The sequence below is a fragment of the Arvicola amphibius genome, chromosome 5 (genome assembly GCF_903992535.2).
Source record: "Arvicola amphibius chromosome 5, mArvAmp1.2, whole genome shotgun sequence".
Lineage (NCBI taxonomy): Eukaryota > Metazoa > Chordata > Mammalia > Rodentia > Cricetidae > Arvicola > Arvicola amphibius.
In genome coordinates this window covers 142,425,249-142,441,348 of record NC_052051.1, presented here as the reverse complement: position 1 = coordinate 142,441,348, position 16,100 = coordinate 142,425,249, and the positions used below count along the sequence as shown (strand labels likewise).

The 16,100-nt window shown below is 41.4% G+C and overlaps 1 pseudogene; it reads left to right on the top strand.

Moving 5' to 3' along the window:
• Positions 1-3,778: 3,778 nt before the first annotated feature.
• On the top strand, positions 3,779-4,494 carry LOC119815804 (annotated as a pseudogene).
• The last annotated feature ends 11,606 nt before the right edge of the window (positions 4,495-16,100 follow it).

Here is a 16,100-nt window from a genome sequence, read left to right as displayed (position 1 = left end):
TCCCAGAGTTCTCCTGCTCTCATCACCACACCTATCCTTCCTGCCTGTCTACTGGCGATTCAGCATTTTATTAAAACAATACAAGTGACAAATTTTTACAGGGTTCAACAACCACAGGAGTTCCCCTTTTGTTTTTTGCAAAACAAGAACTCAGAATCTAATCTCCTTTGTTTAGCTTCCTCCTGACCTGTATACATAACAACTTGTTACTACCACTCTAAACAAAGAAAAACATCCATACTTCAATTCTTGGGAATGTGGGTGTTGTTTTCTAAGCTACTTCCTGCTGATTGGATGCACTGGTAATCTTATGGGGACCTAAAGAAAATTTAGAATTATGGCCAAATTCTGACTAGAATATTCTTGGAGGCTTGATCATCTCAATGAGTAGTCTTTAAACACACCTAAAACAATTTAGTAGAGCTCTCATTTTCTGGCCATGTGAGTCTTTAATTTGCTAAGTGATATGGCTAGAATTAAAGCCATGGCTTTGATGGCTGCTTCCACCTCATTCTTTAGCTTTCTAAGAGTCCAGCCTCATGGCAGAAGTACTTGCAGGAACCATGTTTATTATCACAACTCTGAAGTTTCAACGTCCCTGCCACCACCAAAAAGCATTCTGTCAGCTGTTTATCAACATCATCTAAGTACTTTGTTGTAGGGCCTCTTAAAAGGACTGCAAAGTTTTTACAGCTAAATCTAAATCAGGAAGCCTCTCTTCAATGAGACATGCTTGCCTCTAGAAAATAGAGCCCACCCAAGAAAATGCTGCTCCAAGAAGCCAAGTAGGAGCTTAAATGTATATATAGATATACATACATATATATTCATATATACATATAGGCATTCTAAATGAAATTGTCAAATAATCATCATCTCTCATCACCAAATGAAGCTTTCAGAACCAGTAATATGTTACACTGAATTGAGTTGTTGGCCAAATAGGTCCCATGGGAACCCCCACACAAGACAGGATGTTACCTAGATTATATGCTGCTCTCCACAAACTGATAGCAAGGCCTCTTTGCTAAAGACAGCACCTACACAACTCATTGAACATAAGTGAGCTTGTGCCTACATTGAGCCTTCACCCCGACGTTCTAGTGACTTTGGTACAGGAAGGTATAAAAAGAGAAATGTAAATACCAACCCAGCCACGAAACCTTTGCTCTACAAACTTCAGTGTCTGCAAACTCTGCTAAGGCAATGGTGGCATGAAGCGTGGGGGTGTAACTAGCCAATGTCTGACTTGATTTAATGTCCACTCCACAAAATGGAACCCATTCCTGACACTGCTTGTGTGACCAAGAACCTGAGACTAGATAGCACAGAAACCTAGGGTAATACCAAATATTGCTGTTCTACTAAAAGTCAATAGCAATACAATGACTCCTAATGACATCCTGCTATATTGATAGGTCAGTGTCTTACTCAGCCATCATCAGAGAAGCTTCCTCCTGCAGCAGATGGGGACAAATACAGAGACCCAAAAGTTGACAATGTGCAGAGATTGAAACTCTTTGTAACATTCAACCCAAAATGGGATACCTCTATCAAATCCCTACCCTTTGGGCTCACAGAACTTTGCAGCAGGGGAGACAAAAAGAGTATAAAAGCCAGAGGGGATGGAGGACACCAAGAAATCGAGGCCTTCTACACACAGCAAGGGCTGATGTACATATGACCTCTCAGAGACTGAAGCGGCACTCGTAGGAGATATATTATTATGAGGGGAAAAATCTATTTTTCAAAGAAGTAAAAAATAAAATAAAAATAAATAAATGAATAAAATCCAAACAATATTTTAAAAACTAAAAATAGCTTTACTAGAAAAAGTGAAGTCCTCACTGCCGAGAAAAAAAGGTGACTTGCAGGGGGAAGAATCATTTGATTGCTATCTATTATAATCAGTTTATCGTGTATGTGCATATCAAAACATTATCTTGATAGAATGAAAGAGATAGTACTTCAGCCAACATTATATGATGTTAGACAACCACTGCCCCTGCTCCAGCACCAGCAAAGGGTGATGGAGGAGGGTCATCTGTCTATGTGTTACTTTCATTGGTTAATAAAAAAACTGCCGCACTCGGGAGGCAGAGGCAGGCGGATCTCTGTGAGTTCAAGACCAGCCTGGTCTACAAGAGCTAGTTCCAGGACAGGCTCCAAAGCCACAGAGAAACCCTGTCTCGAAAAACCAAAAAAATAAAATAAAATAAAAAATAAAAAAACTGCCTTGGCCCTTTAATAGGACAAAAAATTAGGTAGGCAAAGTAGACAAAACAAAACTGTAAAAAAAAAAAAAAAAAAAAAAAACAGCAGCAACAACAACAACAAAGTCAGACAGACGCTTCACACAGTCACCATGCCTCTCCTCTCCGAGAGAGACACAGGTTAAGATCTCTCCTGGTAAGCCACCCCTCGTGATGCTACACAGATTACTAAATATGGGTTAAAACAAGATTTAAAAAAAATTAGCCAATAAGAGGCTAAACTAATGGGTCAGACAATATTTTAAAAAATACAGTTTCCATATAATTATTTTGGATAAAGTTAGCTGGATGACACAAAAGCGGCCCGGCCGCTCCTTCAACAAAAGGTTTATATCTTTTGGAGCCGTTGGCCAAAGAGATACTCAATCTTTTTCTACCTTCTACAACTTCAAAGTAAGGTTGTCTTACTGGAGACACCACATATACAACGGCATAGAACATGGAGAAATCTAGCTAGTAGTCAACTGGAAACTACTTTACACCTACTGGCTAGTGTTTATAATGCTGTAATAAGCTCTATGTGCTTTTTGGAGGACAAAAGGAATCATCTGCACCTGGTTATGAACCCTTTGAGCCACAATATCAGCCTGTACACAGTAAATGCCCACTTATGGCCCAAATGTTAAAAGAGTAACCAACCACTTTTTAACTGGATTTTTTTTAAGGCCTGCTCCATGAAATGGAAAGCATACATGATATTGTAATTGAGGCTAAGAACCTGAGACTAGCTAGATCATGGTCTCTGTGGGAAATCCTACTACTATTAATCTGTTAAATGAACATAGCAATAAAACAACTTGTAACGGCATGTTGCTACATCCACAAATTAGCGAATTCCTCAAATTTCCTCTGAGAAGCTTCTTGTAGTAGATGGCAATTCACAGAGATCCACAATCAAACAACAACACGCAGAGAGCGAGAGACTTTGTAGTACTCAGCCCCAAATGAGATCCCTTATCACACCCTCCCCGCAAGGCTTGCGAATCCTTGTAGAAGAGGGGGCAGAAAGGTTATAAGAACCAGAGCAGTGACAGACTTTAAGCAGATGGTATTTTTCCATACAGAGCAGGACACATAGGAACTGTGATAGCATGCACAAGATTTTCTTTTCTACGCAGGCAGCTATAAAGCTATCAGGGAGTAACTGCCCATTTGAACAAAACTTGTCACCTTGCCTTGATCAATCACTACCTCTGTCTGGGACCCTAAATAGGACATCATGAGACAGAGGTCATTGTACATCTTCTGTTTACTTTGACCTGGTCCCTAATATCTATTAATGGCGTCCCCCCCCCCCCAAAGACAAAGCACTGAGTTTTACATTAGAACAAACACCTGGCACAGACTTGTATTTTCTAGAATTTTTCAAAGCACAAACAAGAGACATGGTTTTCTTTCTCTTAGAAAGAGAAAGAACGTGGATTTGCAGGGAGCTGGGAGGATAAGGGATAGAAAGTGCCAAAAATATGCAGCATAAAATTCTCAAAGAAGGAAAGAAGGCTCTAATGGCGGCTGCGACTGAAGTTGAAGTGCCCGCGGACATCGCGGAAGACCGGCCCTCAGCGGCCGAGGAGCTGGTGGCGCAGAAGACTGCGCAGTTCCGCGAGCTGCATTTGAAGCGGAATGAAGCTCGCAAGTTAAATCACCAGAAGTTGTGGAAGAAGACAAAAGACTTAAGTTGCCTGCAAACTGGGAAGCAAAGAAAGCGCGTTTGGAGTGGGAGCTGCAGGAGGAAGAAAAGAAAAAGGAGTGTGCAGCGAGAGGGGAGGACTACGAGAAGGTGAAGCTGCTGGAGATCAGTGCAGAGGACGCAGAGAGATGGGAGAGGAGGAAGATGAGGAAGAACCCTGACTTGGGCTTTTCAGATTATGCTGCCGCCCAGTTACGCCAGTATCGCCTGCTGACCAAGCAGATCAAGCCTGACATGGAAAGCTATGAGCGGCAGAGAGAAAAACATGGAGAAGATTTTTTCCCAACATCTAACAGTCTTCTCCATGGGACGCATGTGCCTTCCTCAGAGGAAATCGACAGAATGGTTTTAGATCTGGAAAAGCAAATTGAAAAGAGAGGCAAATACAGCCAAAGACGTCCTTACAATGACGATGCTGACATTGACTACATCAATGAGAGGAACGCCAAGTTCAACAAGAAAGCAGAGAGGTTCTACAGGGAGTAGACAGCTGAGATCAAACAGAACCTGGAGAGAAGAACAGCCCTATGAGCCCTGGAGAAACTGCACAGAAGCTGGAAAAGGGACCGGAGGCTTTGACTGCCAAATTCAAACTTCCACGTGTGTCCAGTAAATGCAAGCTTGCCCTGTGCCTCCCCACCTGGCATCTGAAATAAATGTCTTTGTCTTTTCACACCAAAAAAAAAAAAAAAAAATTCTCAAAGAATAAATAAACACATAAGAAGCAGGTGGAGAATTTTAACACTCATAATTTTTATTTTAAATATTTGCTTTTATTTTTAATTATGTATCTGTATGGATGTATGTACACATGAATACCTGTGAAGGCCACAAGAAGAAATCAGACCCTGGAGCAAGAATTATAATGGATTGGGAATGGCCTGATTTTGGTGCTGGGACCCTAGCCTCTAACTCTGTGAGAGGAGTCTACACTCACGACCACTAAGCTACATCTCCAGCCCTATTTTAAAAACAAAACTTAAGTCTGAAAGGTTTCTGTCTGGTGTCATTTTCCCACTTGCCATTCTCTCCTTCAGCACACCCCATGAAGATTTACCTCTCCCCTCCACTCCCCTTCACTCTCTTATCCCTACAGTGTACCCTCCACAAGCAGCCAAAGAAACACTTTGAATCATCTGCTTTCTAAAGGCCAGTAGCTTCTTCTCATCCTTAGAACAAAATCAGAAATGCTTATTATGGTCTCCGCCACATCATAATATTCAGTAAAGTTTACCTCACACGTGTTGCAAAAGATTTGAAAAATCTGATGCTGGGGATCAAATTCAGGAGATTTTAAAATGTGGTGCTGGGGATAAAATTCAGAACCTTGAATATGTTGGGCAAGCATCACTGAATTGTACCCCCAGCCTCCATGCTATGAAGACAAAATGCCCACATATGTAAAACCTAAGAGTAATGACCACAGCTAGAACATAGAAAACACTACATAAATTATTGTTGGCTCAACAGCATATTTCAGCATAAACATATGTTAGTTACATTCTGATCCCCAGAATTCTGTCCACTGTTAAAATAGCCATGCCCCCCCCCCCTCCTACCTCTCCCTTTGTCCTACTGGTCCCTGTTCTAGTCTTTCTCTGTTTTCTACTCTTCTTTTCCTTTTCCACGAGGAAGCTATTAACTTTGAATAGGGTGGTGGGAAAATCAGCATGCAGGAATGCCATGATGTCCTTCCTGCCTTTCTCTTGTTCAGTCCCATCTTGAGAGTAAACAGGAATTAATTAGTATAATTTATAAGTAAAATAGTGATGCCATTGTAGCCCTGGTCATAGAGCTCGTCCATCAGCATCTCAGTCTATAAATCCAGCTCCAACCAAATCATGACCCAGTCCACACTTAAAATTCAGGATGGACTTAGACATGTGCCTCCCGGTAGAGTACAGACCTAGAATTTGTGGGGCCCAGGATTCAGTCTCTAACACACACATGGACACACACTTCTCAGTCATGTGGCTTTTATCAAAAGCAGTCCTTCCCCGAAGACCTTGGCAAACAGAAAATAACATTGCAGTCCCCCAAACTGAACAATTTTGCTTTAAATGGTGAACCATTAGTAGGTGGTTTTAGGCAGAGAAGAACTAGCAATGCAGAAAACATTGGGGTTTCTTTTTTATCTTATCCCAAGCCCCATCAGGTACTCTTGAGCACACAAGTCCCTTTTGCCCCTTGTTTGTCTTATGAAATATGAATGACGGGGTTATTTTCTTATTCTCAATGAGGTTAAGGAGTCAAATGTGGACAAGACGGAGCTCTTGGGAAGTTCATTTGCAACTTTAAAACAATTGTTCCTCCAGAACAATTCCCTGAAAATTCCAACTTTTTAATTCCTTCCTTGAATAATTAAACGCAATTCTAAAATGACATTTAAAATGAAAAAGATTACAATTCCACAATCTGCTATAGACATTTTCAGGAACACTCAAAAGAATCTTCTCTCTCGAGAGCCAGGAATACTGCCTTCATCAGATTCTTTCCTTCAGCCTCTCCAGCTCTGTGTTACCAGAAGTATGCAGTTCACTTCAAGTGACATTTACTCAAGGTTATGACAACAAGTAGCTGTCTCCCAGTGATGCATATGTTCCGGCCTTTCCTGGTCCAAGAATCATTTGCTTGCTTGTCTTCAAAGCTCAAGCGTTGTTTGCTTCCTCTTCTTCAAAGCTCATTCCTTCTCGGTCATCGTGGCCAGAAAGATCCTCCTTCAGAGCTGAAGGTAAGTACATATTGTACAAATTTCTTATCTCCTTTCGTGCTTTGGACCGTGACTAGAACAGCTAAGAACATACATAAGAAAACGTTACATCACAATGCTTCCAAAGCCTCTTAACTATGGTATTACATCCTTCTTAAGTAGCTTATTTTTAATTAAAATATAAAAAATAAAGTGTACTACTGCCTCATCTACCTGAAACCTCCCCCCTACTAATGAATTTATTCATTTCTCTGTTGGTCTTTAAATGATTACCAAACTCCACCCAAGAGTTACAACATGGTTTCACTAGTGGAGCAAGAGATGAGAATAAAATCATTCCCTTTCACCTCTTCCTGAATGATCCTTTCTATGTTTAAAAACAGGAGAGCTTTTCTGCCAAAAGACCAGGGAGTTGGCACATGATGGCTCCCTGCCGCTCGGAGCAATGCTACCACTGCCACACACCTATGACTGTGTGGCTCGGTGACAATGCACACCTCCTCTGCTTTTCAGTCCTTCTCTAGCTTGGGGCAGCTCCTTGGGGCACAGCATAAATAAGAGCTAAGCATATTCATTGCCAGATGTTCCCCAAAGTGATAATCACTCAGAACATGCATACACTCACCGCTTTGCTTGCCTGGCTGTCCCGCAATATACAAAGTCCAAAAGGTATGAGAACAGGGAACGGGTACACAGAGCTGCTGAGAGCAAGGCCTTGAGCAAGACTATTGAAGGGACCTCCTTCTCTGCAATCCCAGGAGGAGTGAAGGGTTTCTGCTCACTCAGTCACCCGTTGAGCAACACTGTTACACTGTTTACTAAATTCCTATGCACTGCCCTAGTTGTAAGTCTAAGTCCTAAAGTGGGGCCCCAGAGCCCCCAGAACAAGAACATATTGCTGAAATGAAACCTCACATCAGCTCCTACAAAGCAAAAGGACTGTGAGATTGCACAGAGCCACCAGCCTTTGTGGGGGGATCGCCCTCAGGCCAGGGGCAGGACAAGGGAGGGCAGAAACTGGGTGAGTAGCTTCAAAAGACAATTGCCTCTCAGTGACTTCTGCATCTCTCCTATCAAAGAAAGAGATTTGCTTCTCATATCCTTATAGCAACCTAAGACAGCTTTTTTGTTCTTTCTTTTTCTTTTTGAGGAGCCCATGGAGACATCTCATTATTATCTCTAGGCTTGTTTTATACCGGAATATTTAATTTAACTAACTCTAACGGCATCTTTCTAAACAGAGTTACTTGGCATTCTTTTCTCTGCTCCAAGATTTTCGCTTTGTGCTGTCTGGGTTTAAGACTAGCAGAGTAGGCCTTAACGACAGGAACACATGATGGAGCTGGCAATTTGCAGAAGTCTGAGATCAGCATGAAAGTAGCAGAAGGGCTCTGTGCACAAGGTACAGAGAGGCACAGAAGCAAGACTCCCGGGGAGCCAGAGAGACCTAAGGACTGGGCAGGATGGGGGTGGGGAAGAACGATGACCAATGGCGGTGGCATTGTTTGTCCTGGTAATGAGGAGCCAGTTTATTAGGATTTAGAAGATTCATTTTAAAATAAGTGTTCAGCACAAAGTACTAGCAAAACATGAATGACACGGAATCCAACGTGGTGGAGCAAAAGAACATCTGAAAGTAATTAAGACTTAACCTGTACTTCACAAATGGAGAGCCCTTAAATAAAGTCTATGGAGCCAAGCCTCTAAGGCCAGCAGGGAGGAGTTGAAGTACCTGACACCAGTCAGGAAAGTGAGATCACCAGCGGGTGGGGAGAGTCTAGCTGGCTAAGGTTAAGGTCAGACAAGACAGAAAGGGTTACTGTAACGCTCTCCTCCCAGGAGAAGCTTCCTAGACTCCTAAAGTACTTGGGCTCTTCGTCCATTCCGCAGCAGAAAGAAGTAGGAAGTAGAAAGGCTGGCCAGGCACTCTTTCATTCCTTACTCTGGTCATTTCCCTGGTCTTGTTGCTCGGTAAGTTGATGGGCTCTGCCCAGTGTGGCCAAATGGTCAGACTTTATTCCTCTGACTGCAGAAAGAGGCTCCCTCTAAAGTCTGTGGTGGGAATTTCTCCATAGAGGTCAGTGGGGGCACACTGGAGTCAGAGTGTGCAGGTATCCCTTGTGGGTATAAAGAGCTTTTCTGCAAAACCAGGGAGAGTAGACGTGAAGTGGTCACAAGAATCCTGGACCTAACAAGGCCTGTTAGCTTGGCATCCTTCCGCTTCCTTTAACAGGCTTCATTAACACCAGCTACAAGTCCAGCTTGGCAGGGCTGCACGTGTGTATGAGCCTAGCACTTGGTAGATTGTTGAAAGAGGTTTCTGTCTCGCCTGTTCCCACAGCCGATCAGCCCCAAAGAAACACACAGAGCGCTACATTAGTTATAAACTAGATGGCCTAGTCGCTCAGGCTTTTCTTATTAACTCTTATAACTTATGTTAGCCCATAATTGTCTGTGTTACATGGCTTGGTACCTTTTATTAGCAAGGCCTTCTCATCTTGCTTCCTCGTGTCTGTGTGATGACTGCAGACTGAATCTTTCCTCTTCTCAGAATTCTTCTGTTCTCATTGCCTCACCTCTATTTCCTGCCTGGTCGCTCCAGCTATACTTCCTGCCTGACTACTGGTCAGTCAGCATTTTATTAAAATACAAGTGACAGGGTACAGACCATTGTCCCACAGCACTTCCCCTATTTTTTTTCAAAATGAGAACTCTGAATTGAATCTCCTTTGTTTAGCTTTTCTCCTGACCATTATCCATAACAACTTGTAACCAGCATTCTAAGCAAAGGCAAACATCCATAATCCATCTTTTTGGGAATGTGGGTATAGTTTTCCAGGATATTTCCTGCTGATTGGGGCTGATGATAATCTTAAAAATGGGAACCCAAAGAAAATTTTGAATTATGTGTTAAGTCCTGAATGGAATTTTCTGTGAGGCTTGATTATCCTAGCCAGCAGTCTTTAAACTGTTCTGGATGGAGAACTCAGAGGGAACTCCAGCAGAGGTCCTCTGAAATGTTGTATCATCTGAATCATCTGCTCCTATTGGAGATTCTTCAGGGGGTCTTCCTTGATCAAACCTGATTTTTCTTAACCCAAAATGAATCCACCGCCTCTCATTTCCTGTGGAAACAAAAACAAAACCTCTTCTCCAAAGTAACATACCTTTTGACTTAAATTTTCAAGTCAAGGCATTTTCAAAATATGTATGTTGGATTAATCTAGCAACATTTGTAATCAGTTTATGTTTCAGCAGCTGTTGTTCCTTCCTCAGTCATCAAACAATTCAAAGAGAGCACAATAACATACAGTATCCAGATTCTCTGTGTGTTTTCCATCTTTACGTGGCTTTAATTAAATTCTATTTCTTTTATTTTTACTTTTAATTTTTGGCTTTTTGAGATTAGGTTTATCTCTGTGTGTCTTTGGCTGTCCTGGAATTCACTCTGTAGACCAGATTGTCCTTGAACTCACAGAGATACACCTGCCTGCCTCTGCCTCCCAAGTATTGGGATTAAAGGTGTGTGCCACTCTCTTTCTTTCATTTTTATTTTAAGGACTTTATCCTTATTTTTTCTCTCCTAAGCCTACATATATTTTTAAACACAGTGTACATCGTTAAGAGGTTTCTTTTGTCTGAATCTATCTTTACTGTATATCTCTCTTTTTCTTACTACATGAGTCTTTAATTTGCTAAGTGTTTTGGCTAGGATTAAAACTATGACTTTAACAGCTAGATCCACCCCATTCCTTAACTTTCTGAAAGTCTAGCCTCATGACAGAGGTACTGGTCAGAACTGTGTTTATTGCCACGAGGCTATGAAGTTTCAAGGTCCCTGACACCACCAAGAAGCATGCTATTGGCTGTTCATCAATACCGTTAAAGTATTTGGTGGTGGGGCCTCTTAATAGAGCTGCAAGGTTTTTGCTTCTAAAGCTGAGACAGAAAGCCTCTCTTAAATGAGACGCACTTGCCTCTAGCTCCCCTCTCTTCCTCCTCCCCTTCTACATTTTCTCAATGGCCCCATATTCGTAATTTACTCAGGAGATCTTGTATTTTTCTCATTCCTATGTAGACCCATGTATGTCTCTCTTAGGGTGTTCTTTGTTGTCTAGGTTCTCTGGGATTGTGGACTGTAGTTGGTTTTTCTTTGCTTTATGTCTAGAAGTCATTTATGAGTGAGTACATATGATATTTGTCTTTCTGGGTGTGAGTTACCTCACTCAATGTGGGTTTTTCTAGATCTATCCATTTGCCCACAAATTTCAAGATGTCATTATTTTTTTTTACTACTGTATAGTATTCCATTGTGTAAATGTACCACATTTTCTTTATCCATTCTTTGGTTGAGTGGCATCTAGGTTGTTTCCAGGTTCTGGCTATGACAAACAATGCTGCTATGAACATAGTTGAGCACATGTCCTTGTGATGATTGAGCATCCTTTGTGTATATACTCAACAGTGATATTGCTGGGTCTTGAGGTTGATTGTTTTCTAATTTTCTGAGAAATCACTATACTGATTTTCAAAGTGGCTGTACAAGTTTGCACTACCACCAACAATGGAGGAGTGTTCCCCTTACCCCACATCCTCTCTAACATAAAAAAACCTAAACTTTTAAAAAATGATATATAATGCCTGGTGTTTACTGATTAGAACAATATAGTGATCTGTTTGGAATATTTCAGAGATGCTGCCCTCAGACTCACTGCTAAGCTGAGGATGGCCTTGAACTTTACATCCTCTTACCCCCACCTCCAGCTGTTAGGATTACAGGTGTGCATCACCAAGTCCAGTTTAAGTGGGGTGAGGGAGGGAAACCACCACTTTGAGAATGCTAGGCAAACACTTTACTAACTGAGCTACATTCTTGCCTCAGGCCCCAGTTGTTTTAAAAATGAAATTTTATTTTGGAAACAAGAAGGACTCATGAAGAATAATAGCCTTTCAAAGAGGATCATTGTGTACATTTTGCTCATTTGCAAGCCGCAAAGTTAATTTTCATGTTGCTCCTAAAGTTAGTTTCTTCATAATGCTATCTATTTCTGCTTACGTAGCAGTTATACATGTTTATGGGAAACAATGTGATTATTTGATACAAGCAATACTCAGTACTCAAACTTGAATAATTAGCATGTGCTCAAACTTGAATAATTAGTATGTATATCAACTTAAATATTTATGATTTCTCTGGGGTGAGAACATTCAAAATTGGTTGCAAGATTGCATAGTGGGGAAGCTGCAGAGTAGGTGGGAAGGAAGGGCCCAACAGTCAGAGGTGACAAGCCCCAGATCCTGTAACAAAATCCTCAAACACCTGAACAGAGTGTACCAAGATATAGAATCCTGCTGATTTTCTAGATGTTCCAATGGAGGAAGATCCCCCACTGTTTCTAAATACACAGGTACCCAGCTCTCCAAATGCCTCCAGGCCCCCTAATGCCCATTGTCTCCAAATGCCCCAAAGCCCCCATTCCCTATAAGTCTACAAATGCCTCCAGGATCCCCAGTGAACCCAGGTTTCCAGGTTTACCCATGTCCCTCAGATCCACCTTGTCTCCCAGCTCTGGCTCTCCAAGTCCCTCCAGGGCCTCAACTTTCCCCTCAAAGCTTCAAGCAATGAACAGAGTGAGCACACCAAGTTCACCAAGGAACAAAGGTGAGAGCTGAAAGCATATTTCAGATTTTGCAAGTTTCCCACATATAAGCAACATAAACAGCTGGGGGGAAAAACTGGCTTGAAGGAGTACCAGATCCAGGTGTGGTTTAAGAACCAGAGGGCTAGATACTCTCAGGTGCATCCCCCAAGAGCATATAGAAATGCCAGGAAAATGAACCAGAACAAGTGAACAAGTGCTCATGTCCCTGCAATGCCTCTGCCACTGGTGGTTCTGGGTGCCCAGGTCTACCAGATGTTAGGTCTCTCCTTCCATACAGCTCTTCTAGTATTTCCCCAGGCCTTCTCCGGTTTTTATGGAGTCTAGGGAAGTTCTGGGTGTGGTGTTGACTTCCCAAACCCAGGCTTCAGCAACCACTAGTCCATTTCTATAAAGAATAGCCACAAACCCAATTCAATCTGTTGCATTTGAAGACACAACAGTCTCAGTTACAGCAATAAGACCCAGTACCAGCCAAAGCTCTATTACCCCTGCCCCTTATATATCCAGCAGCAGCTCAAGCTCCCACCAAAGCTGCAGCTTGCATCCACAGCCACAGCCCTCCACGGAAATGCAAGTTTAGAAAAACATACATACATATATATATATTCAAGATCTGTTCTTATAATTCTTATGGAACATACTATTGACAATAATAACACTGATATATAGTCACCTTACCATACAATAAAACACCAGAACATGGCCCTCTGTCTAACTATAATGTATCACAGATCCCCTTGACCAAGCTGTCTTCATTGACATTCCTACGCCACTGTTCTACTACCAACTTTGCTGAGATCAACCTTTTCAGATTCTACATAAGAGTGACATTAAATGTATTTATAAAATTTTAAATTTCTACATATGCTTATTATTTATTTTCTGAAACTTCTATAGTAGTGGGTTTCCATGCAACTTTTTCAAACGTCTTCAGTGTACTTACCCCTCCCCCATGCCTTCCTCTATTTTGCCCTCCCTTTCCCCACTCACCTAGCCTTTCTTGCTCCATCATTCCCTGTATCCCTTTATAGAAAAAGGTTCTATCTCCCCTCTCTTGAAATCCCCTTCTTACTAATTTCCTGACCTCTATGTTATTCTGAATAGAATACATACTAGCTGAAGATTCAAAGTTAAAATCCCCAAATGAGAGAAAATGTGCAATGTTCATGTTTCTGGATTATCTTAAATGATTGTTTCCCAGTTCATTCATTCACTCATAACAGTCATGATTCTGTTTTTCTTAACAGCTAAATTCTATTTCGTTGTGCAAATGCTCTATGTATTTTAAAATCCATTCATCAGCTGATGGGCATCTTGGCTGTCTTCATTTCTTGGCTGTCGTGAAGAGAGCAGCAACAAGCCTGAATGAACAGGTGTGTCTATGGTGGAATTTAGTTTTTATTAAAGAATAAGCCTCAGTGGTATCGCTGAGTTGTGTGGTGGGGATAGTTCTGGCTTGACTTTTATAGTGACTGTACCTGTTTGTACCTGCTACGAGTGAAGAATAAGTGTTCCCCTTTTCCCATATTCATATCAGCAGCCATCATCATCACTTGGGGTTTGTTTACTAGATCTTAGACATTCTAACTGGTGCAATATAAATTCTCAATGTATTTTTGCATTTCCGTGATTGCTAAGGATATTGAACATTTAAAAAAAGTGTTTCTCAGTCATTTCTTTTGTATCTTTTGACAACTCTCTGTTTGGCACCATACCCCATTTTTAAGCTGGGTTGTTTGTTTGTTTTTAATGTTTAGGATATTTTAGTTCTTTGTATATTCTACATATTAATATATACAAACACATATATAAAGAAATTAAATGGAGTTACCCCATAAAGGGTCACTGGATATCACATGCTAACAAATAAAAAGTCCAGTGTCAGGAATAGATTACCTCTTTTTGGAATTGTTGGAAAATAAGGTCCCCCCAAATGTTAAAAGTTATTGCCATTGCTATTGGCTAGCCTCAAAATTTGAGAGTAAGAGTTTAATGCTGAAGATGTCATCTACATGAGTCATCAGAACATGGAGAAATCAAGATGGTGCTCACCTGGAAGTTTCATGCCTACTAGATAGATTCATGGTGCTATAAGGTGCTTTCTACACTACTAGAGGAGAAAAAAATAATCATAAATTTACTAAGATGTGTAATCTTTTTTTTTTTTTTTTGGTTTTTCGAGACAGGGTTTCTCTGCAGCTTTAGAGCCTGTCCTGGAGCTAGCTCTTGTAGACCAGGCTGGTCTCGAACTCACAGAGATCCGCCTGCCTCTGCCTCCCGAGTGCTGGGATTAAAGGCGTGTGCCACCACCGCCCGGCCAAGATGTGAAATCTTCAAGGTACAATAATGACCAGCCAGCATGGGAGGACATGCCCACTAGTACAACAGTGGCATGAATGTCATAGCACTAACCAGTCACTTTCTGATTAGATTTAAAGCCTGCTCTGCTGTACATTGAAACCCATATTGGCACCATTATGCAAGCCAAAAACCTATGGCTAAACAAGGCCCTAGAGGAGAACCTACTGCTGTTACTTTGCTAAGCAGGCATAATATCAAACCATCTCCTGATGTACCCATAGATTAGTGCATCTCTCAACTCTAAAAGGAGAAGCTTCTGTTTTCAATAGATGGAGATGAAAACCAGAGACCTATAACTGATAAAAGTCTAGAGAATGAGAAACTAAGGAATGTTTATCTCTACAAGGGACATCTGTATCCCTTCTTTCAAGGCTCAGGGATCACTGTGGAAGAGGAAGTAGAAAGACTGAAAAAGCCAGTGGCAGTGGATGCCTACAGGGGAACAGTGTTTCTCAGACACAACAGGGCAGTTGCACATTTGAACTCATAGTAATTATGATAGCATACATATGGCATACACAAGCTCAGGCCAGACAAAAGCCTAACATGGAGAAGAAAGTTGCATGTGACATCCCACCCCTACTTGAGGAGCTATTGACAATTGATAACTGCTGGGGGAGGGAGAAAGAAAGTTAGTTTTCTTTAAGAGTGTGTCCCCAGTAGGTCAGCCAATGATTCGTAGAAGGCCATATATCCAAGAGTACCTGGGGAGCACAAATTGTGCTTAATAGTTCGTTTTGTTTGGTTTGGTTTTAATTAAGAGGTGAACCCAAGGTTGTATGGGTCTGGAAGAGGAAATGGAACTGGGAGGAGTTGGGGGATAGGAGTGAATGTGTTCAAAATGCATTGAACAAAATTCAAAGTCCTAATTTCAAAATGACAAAGAAAGAAAAATGTTGAAAATTTCCACTTCATTGGTAATTTCAAAACATTTCCTTAGCCTGTTTTTCAAACTTTGCTGGCAAAGGTGGAGTGGGTGGGGGGACATTATAGGAAGAGTTTTCGGTAGCATACCTGATAACGGTTACTTCAAGGTAATCAGCTGCTCAATATAAATAGTAATGAGGCTGTAAAATACATTAATCATAAAGCTTCAAGTCAGGAACTCACCACGCTTCATTGCACCACAATGGTAGAAAAACCATACCCATGCCTATTACATCAGCCCTGCCATCCCTACAGGTCAGCTTACTTACCCTACTCACCACAGTAGACACCAATACACGACTTCATTTAGGTTCCTTGGCCAATACAAACACCTCGACTCCACACGGGACACAGAAACAAATCAAATTAGAAGTCAAGTCAGGTGGAAACTTGCTCAACTTCCGTCACAGCTGTCAGTGGTCTCGTGTCTCATAAGAATCAACTAAAAGCAAAAATGAAGAAGTTAGTTGAGGATC